The 10473-nt window shown below is 39.6% G+C and overlaps 1 protein-coding gene across 2 annotated transcripts in view; it reads left to right on the top strand.

Moving 5' to 3' along the window:
* The first annotated feature begins 3839 nt into the window (after positions 1-3839).
* Positions 3840-10473, top strand: part of LOC124861661 (interleukin-1 receptor accessory protein-like 1) — a 445259-nt gene continuing 438625 nt past the window's right edge. For both annotated transcript variants that reach the window (XM_047355550.1, XM_047355548.1), the window contains exons 1-3: positions 3840-4049; positions 7311-7379; positions 7455-7541. The gene's annotated coding sequence lies outside the window, so the exon portion shown is untranslated. The remainder of the gene's footprint in view (positions 4050-7310; positions 7380-7454; positions 7542-10473) is intronic.

Genomic DNA, 10473 nt, shown 5'->3' with positions numbered 1-10473 from the left:
ACCAGGATAGGCGACAATGATGGGTGCTACTATTGAGACCTTGGTTTTTCTTTTCTGGCTGGCAAGTGGCACATCCTACAGAGTGGTCTGCAGAGTTTGAGATGCCTCGCTCTACTGTCCATCGCATCGTCCACAGAGTTACAGAGGAGATGGTGGCTATTCGTCACCAGGTCATCTACCTTCTAAAGACCCCTGAGGACTTAAGGCAGTGTCCCGTGAGTTTGCAGGGCTGGCACGCCACAGAGCTTTTCTTAAAGCTGTGGGTGCAATTGACGGCTGCCATATCCACATCAGGTGTCCAAGCAGCCTTGATGGTCAGTGCTACAGGAACAGGAAACTCTTCCCTTCCATAATCCTGCAAGCAGTTTCTGAGAGCCATTTTATTGACACGTATGTGGGCTGGCCTGGGTCAGTGCATGACTCTAGGGTACTCCGCCACAGCCCACTGTACAGTTTATCCTCCTCCAGGGCATTTTATCCTTGCTGATGGAGGGTACCCATGCCTCCAATATCCACTCCCCCTCATCACTCCCTACAAGAGGACAAGACAAGGTGTGGGAGCCCAGCGCTTTAACAGCCATCATTCCAAAAACAGGCTCTATAATAGAGCCTGTTTTTGGAATGATGAAAACCAGATTCAGGGCCATCTTCCTGCAAGCGCTGGAGGTGCATGACACTTTTGTACCTCACGTATGTTTTGACTTAGATCCATTTTATGTATACATTATACATAATATATACACATACACATATATGCACCCTCTTTTAAATTGTTTTCAGGTCATAACAGCATGCGCCATCCTCCACAACATCTGCCTTGGTGCTGGGGATGTCATGGCCCCAGAGGATGACCCAGAGGAGGCTGTAGAAGAGGATGAGGGTGAGGTTTGGACTGAGGCAGGCAGTGTTGCTCTCTGGCGGGACCAGCTTTCAGCTGAGGTGTCCGCCCTGGAGGAGGTACCACCAGAACATGACTACTGTGTGCAGCCAAGTATAATATTATAGATGTGATTAATGTTTGAGGGGTATAACTAATTGTAATATTTTGTGAGCACCATCTTCTAATTCTGCATTTTTCCGATTACCTCTTAGTGATGTGGCAGCCGTCAATTCAGCCAGCCCTTTAAACCCACTTGATGGACGATACCGTGGACAGTGGAGAGAGGCATCACAAACATCTGCAGACCACCTGTGTGATGCTTCACTCACCATCCACAAAGACTAACCACAGATCTCAGTTGCAGCATCCCATCCATGTCTCTGACCTTGCGAGAGATTTAGCCACACCGCCAGAGACTTTCTGTTCAGAAAGACATCTGCCTCTTTGTTCTGTTGAAGAGGTTTTTCCAGGAACTGGTCCCTCAGGTTGATCCTGCTGTCGCCATTGTAAATATTTGTAGTTTTATTTTATGCCTTTTGTCTTGTAATCTTGATCTGTTTGAATGTTTTCTTCCCCCATTCTGTTTAAAGTGCTGTTTGTATTTTTCATAATAAATTCTGTTTATAACTTTAAGTGAAGTTGATGTATTGTTAGATCAAATGGAAATAACTAGTGACAAAAACAATTTTGAAATTTATTAGAACACCTTAAAATTTTAAGAAACAATCTGAACAAAACTTAATATTTCTTATGTAGCATCTTATTTTGGTGCCATTCTTTGGAAAACAGTCTGTCTATTCTCTGTACCCTCATGTCCTCCCTGATCAACTCCATCATCTCTGTCCCTCTTTCTTTTCTGACCTCTTCCTGCTGGCTCACTGTCTTCCTTCTCCATCTGGTTGCCCACCGCTCTGCTTGGCTCTGGAGTGTCCTCAGGGATGGAGGCAATCAGGACAGGAGGTGTTGTGGAAGACCTCTGTCCCAACACCTCATCCATAAAGACAAACCAGGGCCAAGTAGCAGCAGTGGGCTTTTCACTGACTCCCTCTCCTGACCCTGGATACTTACAATCCTAAAGTTAGATGGAATAAAAGAAGAGTTGACTAAACAGAGAAACCAACAAGACTTTTAGAAATATTTTTTTATTTGTGTGTGACATGAGAACTTCTGAACATAATCTAAATTCGTTTTTTTTTTTTTTTCAAATTGTCCCACATTGTTTTGGTCTGCAAGTGGGGTGACCTTCCCCTGTTGGTCCATCTTCTCCAGAACTGTCCTAAACCAAAAGAAGTATGTTAATCACTGGATGGATATTTATGAAAGTTAGAAAGATAGGAGTTATTGAAACTAGACAGAAACTGACTGCAAAAATGTTGTTATTGTACCTCCAAGCCACGGTGGCTGAGTTTTTAGCTCCAGTAAAAAGGTGGTGGTTCTCACCCCTGAGCTTAATAAATTGACCCGTCTGCTGCTTTGTACCTAAAAAAAAAATATCTTGCTTAATATCAGAGCAAAAATAAAGCCTTTTTTAATTTCACATTTGTCTTAATTTGAAGAAAATATTTCTATGCAAATGTCTAAAACAAGCTCTTTCAAACTTTTCACTTCTTTACTGAGATTCACTTACATTTTGGAGGTGTATTCCTCGTCGGGTTTACCTGGAATCAGAAATTATAATGCTAACTGAATTATAAATACACTTTTAAAACATAGCACATTTCTTCATTAAAAATTCATATTGAAAAGCTTATTTATTCTCCATCACACTCTCCAGCGATACATTTGGATTACATAAAACTGACCATTTATTCTGGTTAGCCTTAATATCACCTGAAATGTTAAATCGATTTTCAGTAACAATTAAAATAATAACATAAACTGTTAGAAATCACTTGTGTTAAACGTTCACTGTGATGACTGCCAGCGGGAGCTTAGTGCCGATAGTCCGGTCAGATCTCTACCGGGCTAGCTCACCTCACCGCCGGTAGGGCTCGCGAGGCGAGCCGGTTACTACGCCGGGAACGGAAAACTCCGAACACGTCAGAGCACATTTGAAATTAAGCGATGTCTTGATAAATCAAGCAGATATTTCACGTCTACATAGTTATATTCCCGCACTAAAAACATTGTAGAACTTAATTTGTGTTACAGAAAGTGTAATTTTCCACAATTTACTCACAGCTTTTGTTGCTATGGTCCGCCATGGCTTCCCCTGCTTGACCAATCCGCTTCGACCCGCAATGAATGATGGGAAATGATGGGCCGCAAAGGATACTCACGACCCATCCTTCAAATCGGGCAAAATAAGGACACATTTGTTGGCAGCATTTGCTCGGAATGATTCATGAATTGGGACAGCCTTCGTCGCCGCGCTGTAACGTAATCGGCCTACAAATATGGCCTTCGAATGATGCAGCCCTGAGGCTGACTTCCGGGTCAGCCTTGGCGTTGGTACATTCCCTTTCCGGTTGATTTTCTGAAATGTAAAAGTGTTTTCTGAAATGTAAATTTGTTTTCTGAAATGTAAATTTGTTTTCTGAAATGTAAATTTGTTTCCCGAAATGTAAATTTGTTTTCCGAAATGTAAAAGTGTTTTCTGAAATGTAAATTTGTTTTCTGAAATGTAAATTTGTTTTGGTACTTGTAAAAGTGTTTTGCACCCCACGGCCACCGTACACTTTAAAACAGGATCACAAATTAGGACTACAAAAATACCAAATTCTCTTACAGTAGATTGTACTTCAGTTGCTGTTAAGGGTTATTATTTCTTTACTGAATACATATATGTATGATAGAGGTTTCTTACTGCATGCTACTTAAATGAAAGATTTTTTACATATTTTGCCACTGCAGCAAACAAGTGTGGTTTGCGTAAAGAGTATTTTTTGTGCAAACATTTGCAGTTTGAGTCTCTAGAAGTCATTATCTCACTTGTTAGCGCATGTGCCCTAAACATCCCTGTCCCTGTTGGTCACGACTGCCACCTGCCTGCACAGCTGCTCCTCGTCTGCTTGTTAGCTTTATCCCAGTAAACAGCATCTCCTTCCACAAATCTTCACTTTTTTCTTGAACTAATTCATTTCTTTTATCAGAAAATTACATTTATATTTTATATTTATGTCCTTCCCCTCTTAAAACCTGCCTGCCTGCTGTCTTCATACTGCAACTGGTAAGTTAATGACTTAATTGGCTCTCTTTAGTTTTTAGTCTTTAGTTTTACTTTTTAGTGAAATGTATTTTTTGTTGTTGAACAAAACTTAAGCAATCCCTGTTTTAGCTGCTTATTGGCCAGGCGATGATATTTTTAATGTAACACGAGTACTTTTTGTTTTGTAATTGGATTGCAGTATGACTTTGCTTTAAGTTGGTTTAATTTTCTTTTTATAACCATAAATTACACTTTTATTTATTTATTGTGTTTTAGTCTAAATAGGAACAGGTTATTACTGTCTTTTGGTACAGCCTAGTGTAACACAAGCAACATACAGAGTTTTAAACCAGAACAGATGCATTAAAAACAAAGGCTGTTTCACAGCTGAAAGCCACAATAAGAAAAAGACACTTTATGTATGTTTTAGTTCTCCCTCTAGGTACCAACGGAGACCCTTTACAGAGGACCTGGGGGGTCTAGATTGCATTTAGAACAAAATGAAGACATTTAAACACCAGTAAGAATAACTTTATAAGATCAGTTTTAAAATGGACAAGAAGCTAAACGTTGAAATCTATGTGATGTGAACTCGCTTTCTGGTGCTCGTCAGCATTCTTGAAGCTAACTTAGCTGTAGTGGAGTTGTTGGTCTTTTAGGAACAAGCACAACAACACAAAAATCTATTCTACAAGTTATAAAAGCGTAAACTAATGTCTCTGCATTGGACTGGAAGAGTAACTGATACTTTTTTGAATCCAATACGACACAAATGTTTTTGACCTGAGGGAATCATTGCCAGGGTTTGATGTTCTAATGTCAGCTACTCTCAATGATTGTCTGTGCCAAAAACTAAAACTGAATTTTGTATCTTATTAAGCTGATCTATATTCTCTACTACCCCTCATTTTGAATGTAAAATTGTTAAAACGTGCTTCAGTATGTCTGTGGTCATGACAGGACCCTGCAATATAGAGATTTGTCACATGTTAGTGTTCCAGATGATTTTTCAAAGTAGATATGTGACAGAAATAAATTAGTGCAAATGGTCCAAAATACAGGTCCTTCTCAAAATATTAGCATATTGTGATAAAGTTCATTATTTTCCATAATGTCATGATGAAAATTTAACATTCATATATTTTAGATTCATTGCACACTAACTGAAATATTTCAGGTCTTTTATTGTCTTAATAGGGATGATTTTGACATACAGCTCATGAAAACCCAAAATTCCTATCTCACAAAATTAGCATATTTCATCCGACCAATAAAAGAAAAGTGTTTTTAATACAAAAAACGTCAACCTTCAAATAATCATGTACAGTTATGCACTCAATACTTGGTCGGGAATCCTTTTGCAGAAATGACTGCTTCAATGCGGCGTGGCATGGAGGCAATCAGCCTGTGGCACTGCTGAGGTCTTATGGAGGCCCAGGATGCTTCGATAGCGGCCTTTAGCTCATCCAGAGTGTTGGGTCTTGAGTCTCTCAACGTTCTCTTCACAATATCCCACAGATTCTCTATGGGGTTCAGGTCAGGAGAGTTGGCAGGCCAATTGAGCACAGTGATACCATGGTCAGTAAACCATTTACCAGTGGTTTTGGCACTGTGAGCAGGTGCCAGGTCGTGCTGAAAAATGAAATCTTCATCTCCATAAAGCTTTTCAGCAGATGGAAGCATGAAGTGCTCCAAAATCTCCTGATAGCTAGCTGCATTGACCCTGCCCTTGATAAAACACAGTGGACCAACACCAGCAGCTGACACGGCACCCCAGACCATCACTGACTGTGGGAACTTGACACTGGACTTCTGGCATTTTGGCATTTCCTTCTCCCCAGTCTTCCTCCAGACTCTGGCACCTTGATTTCCGAATGACATGCAGAATTTGCTTTCATCCGAAAAAAGTACTTTGGACCACTGAGCAACAGTCCAGTGCTGCTTCTCTGTAGCCCAGGTCAGGCGCTTCTGCTGCTGTTTCTGGTTCAAAAGTGGCTTGACCTGGGGAATGCGGCACCTGTAACCCATTTCCTGCACACGCCTGTGCACGGTGGCTCTGGATGTTTCTACTCCAGACTCAGTCCACTGCTTCTGCAGGTCCCCCAAGGTCTGGAATCGGCACTTCTCCACAATCTTCCTCAGGGTCCGGTCACCTCTTCTCGTTGTGCAGCGTTTTCTGCCACACTTTTTCCTTCCCACAGACTTCCCACTGAGGTGCCTTGATACAGCACTCTGGGAACAGCCTATTCGTTCAGAAATGTCTTTCTGTGTCTTACCCTCTTGCTTGAGGGTGTCAATAGTGGCCTTCTGGACAGCAGTCAGGTCGGCAGTCTTACCCATGATTGGGGTTTTGAGTGATGAACCAGGCTGGGAGTTTTAAAGGCCTCAGGAATCTTTTGCAGGTGTTTAGAGTTAACTCGTTGATTCAGATGATTAGGTTCATAGCTCGTTTAGAGACCCTTTTAATGATATGCTAATTTTGTGAGATAGGAATTTTGGGTTTTCATGAGCTGTATGCTAAAATCATCTGTATTAAGATAATAAAAGACCTGAAATATTTCAGTTAGTGTGCAATGAATCTAAAATATATGCGTGTTAAATTTTCATCATTACATTATGGAAAATAATGAACTTTATCACAATATACTAATATTTTGAGAAGGACCTGTATTATACCTGCCACATCTAAAAACCAGAAATTGGGCAAAAAGCACAATTTCCCTGGTCTGCACCAGTGAAATGCTCCTAAATTTGTTTGCATTACCAACCTGTGGCCTTTGCAGAGACTTGATATAACTGTAAACTGCGGTAGTACTGAGTTATGAACAGATTATGACAACCTAATAAATATTCAGTTCCTTTTGAGGAAACATTGATGTATGAGCTATTTTTTTTTCCTTCAGAAGAGATGTAAAGAATTTTAATTTAAACAACAAACATTTACCTCATTTTATTCAACTCTGCCTAGATTTTGTACATATTTGCCATGTTGTCAATTTGTTGGCCATGTTTATGAAAATAGAAAATAAAATCTTCATTCTATTATAGTCTGCTTATCTACGATCTTCAGGTCATTTTACAGAAGCACATCTGAGAAGACAAGCGAATGGTTCTGGTTGAAGCTATTATTAGTTTGGCAGTTTTAAGAATAGCAGTTACAGTACAAGTTAGGGACCTCCACCCAACATCTGCTGTCTCATAACGTTGATATGAGGCTGTATGGGGAGAAAATCAACAGTGTGTATCCACATATGTTGGATAAACTTTCACTTTGTACCACAGAACTCACGTCAGCTGTCCAGTCCAGTATGTTGATGAAGAGTTCGACTTCCAGATGTGTCACTGGGTCAGGTAAGACACGTTCTAGACAATTTATCTGTTTAAATTTAAATATGCCCCACATTAAGAAATAACACTTCTGTTCAGCTAATGGAAGCAGAGGATGAGGAGCAGAAGTAGATATTTTTTGTCCTTCTTTTTCTGAACTTGACCTGAAGGATCTACATGCAGTCGGTGAGTCTCAAACATGCACAATGCTCCCCTGTGGATCGACTCTTTGCAGCATGTGGGGGATGGAAAACTTTTAACGTCTGAAGGACTGAACATGAGCTCAGTAATGTAGTCAAACTATTGGAAAGTTTATAAAAAGCTTGAATTACAGCGGTTTTTCTCACTGGATGAACCACAGTAATTCTTTTTGGCTGTAATGAGCTTCAGGGATTTCACTCGAGCCTCTGCCTAAAACAGTAGCAGTGGTTGTGTAGGTGGTTATTGTTTCTGGGTTAACATGTCAGATTTTAAATAGTGTTCTGGCAGAGATGGCCTCTAAGACCACTGCCTTGCAGCATTTCTTAAAGCCTCTTTGCACATTGACAGTATTCACGTTAGGCACGCTTGTATTCAATGAATGAAAGCCTGCTGAGCAACCCAAATAATTCTATTTGACAGGGCTTTTTACTTAATTATTTTGTTAGAATTATTTGATTCTCTCTGTATAAAATAAAATGGTTTTGCTGCATCACGTTTTGACCACAGCAATTTAAAACCACTGTAGAACATTACCTAATAGAAATTTATTTCTGTCACAAAGAGCAATTAATAATCCTACTGCTGCTAAAATTATATACTATTTTTACTTGTTATTTGTACCAATTATTGACAGGGTTCTCCTACATAGTCTGGAAAAGTACAGAAAAGTGATTTCAGGATTTTCCAAGTTGAGAAAAGTCAGTGGAATAAGGCAAACAAGATTAATGGAAAAATATTTAGAGTTCACGGCTTTATTCCCTATCCCATTGTCTAAATGTTTGCCTTTCTGCTATGTCTCATTCCTTCCTTCCTTCCTTCCTTCCTTCCGTTGTCTTATACTTTGTGTCCTCCATTCTTTCTTTGTCTACCCTTTTATCACCACTCCCCTCCTTTATTCCTTTATTCTTTTCATTCATTGTGTCCTTTCTCGTTTCCTTCCTTGTCTTACCTTCGTTTTTGTCCTTTCATCCTTATGCCCTACCTCTACTCATTCTCTCCTTCCTTACTTTTCTTGTTTTTCCTTGATTCATTGTAACCTCCTTACTTTATTCCCTACTTTTTCATCTTCATCCTTTCCTTACCTCTGTGGTTCCTTCCTTTGTGTCCTGCCTTCCATTCTACCTTCCTCTCTTCTGCCATACATCCCGTGCTATCTAGTGTCCTACCTCCCTTGCCTCATTGTTTTCTGCCTCTCCTCCATCCTTATGACCTTAAACTATATACTTTTTATCAGAAAAAAGTATAGGAACCCTGTATTTAGGGTTGCTTTGATTATTGGCTTAAGCAAAACTATCAAATACACATTGAATTTAGTAGCATTTTTCTGAGCTTGTTGCTCGGAACCAATTTCATTGCACTAGAAATTCCGTGTTTCCTTAAAATAACTGGCAAAGTATTTATTCAGTCAGTCATTTTTTCTACCGCTTATTCCATAGTGGGTCGCGGGGGAGCTGGTGCCTATCTCCAGCAGTCTATGGGCGAGAGGCAGGGTACACCCTGGACAGATCGCCAGTCCATCGCAGGGCATCACACAAACAACCATGCACACACTCATTCATACACCTAAGGGCAATTTAGAGTGACCAATTAACCTAACAGGTCATGTCTTTGGACTGTGGGAGGAAGCCGGAGTACCCGGTGAGAACCCACGCATGCACGGGGAGAACATGCAAACTCCATGCAGAAAGACCCCTGGCTGGGAATTGAACCCAGGACCTTCTTGCTGCAAGGCAACAGTGCTACCAACTGCGCCACCATGCAGCCCAAGTATTTATTCAAATGCAGGATATTACTGTATAAAAAAAAATCATAAAAATAAATTTAGTTCTTTAGCTGCCTTAGTTTTACCTCTCTGAAGATAACCATACTGTCATGTAGTCATTGTTCTGAAAAAATATATAGGCCTACCTAATAACTGTAAGCTAAATTATGTAAGTCACATATTTCTACACCGTAAACAAGGTCTAATAGCATCATAATGTCTAATTTCTTTGTGCTTTTTACTATGCTCACATGTAGTCACGTCTATCACAAACTTTTTTGTTTCCTACCACACCATTATGTAATTGTTTGGGAGTTTGAATTAATCAAAAAATGTTAAGCATACAAATTTCTGTTTGAGAAATCCCACTCTAACAATCCAGGATCAGTTTTCTGCCTCATGGATATTGTGCTTTAGTAAAAACCCTATGATGAGTTTCTTCGAGACTAAAATTCACATTCCTCCTTTTTTGCTTAGAATACACTTAAAATTAATCTAAACAGCAAAATCTGTAGTTGAAAAATGCTGAAAGTACAATGGTAATCTCTTGTCAATGTAGTATTTTCTGACAGTGTTGAGATTATGCTTCCATTTGATCATAATGTCTTTGAGATTGACAAAGCTTCACTGAGTTGGATATGATGGTCCGTTTCTCTACTTGTTAATTTTACTCATGCTTGAAGCCAGTTTGCATTGAGTGGAATTGAGACAACCCCTTACATTTTTTGTAGTAAAAACAGGGATCCAATGCTTTCGATTATGGTGGTCCTTATGTAAAAGCAGCTTCATCAGTCGTGACTTTTATACATTCAGTTTTTTTTTTTGCGGGGGGGTGCATTATTTCCACAGGCTACTGGCCTGCAGGACACACACTGAAAATGCTCAGTTATATTATCTTTGCATTGATTAAGGATTGTGATTTGATTTTTGATTTTTAATTTTTTTGTATCTGCTCTGTTCCTTTTAGTAAAATTAAATGGACATCCTGTTCATACAAGCCTTTTTTGTTGCAGAATTATGGTCAGAAAACAGATGTAGCCTCCCTACAGGAACATTGATTACTATACAACCACAAATAAAGCAAAGATTCATCTGTTACTAATTTTTCTGTGCATATATGATTGGCTGCAAGTTTAAATATGACGCTTTCTGAAA

Source organism: Girardinichthys multiradiatus, chromosome 24 (genome assembly GCF_021462225.1).
Source record: "Girardinichthys multiradiatus isolate DD_20200921_A chromosome 24, DD_fGirMul_XY1, whole genome shotgun sequence".
Lineage (NCBI taxonomy): Eukaryota > Metazoa > Chordata > Actinopteri > Cyprinodontiformes > Goodeidae > Girardinichthys > Girardinichthys multiradiatus.
Note: the sequence above shows the minus strand (reverse complement) of the source record. Positions and strands in the feature narration are given on the sequence as shown.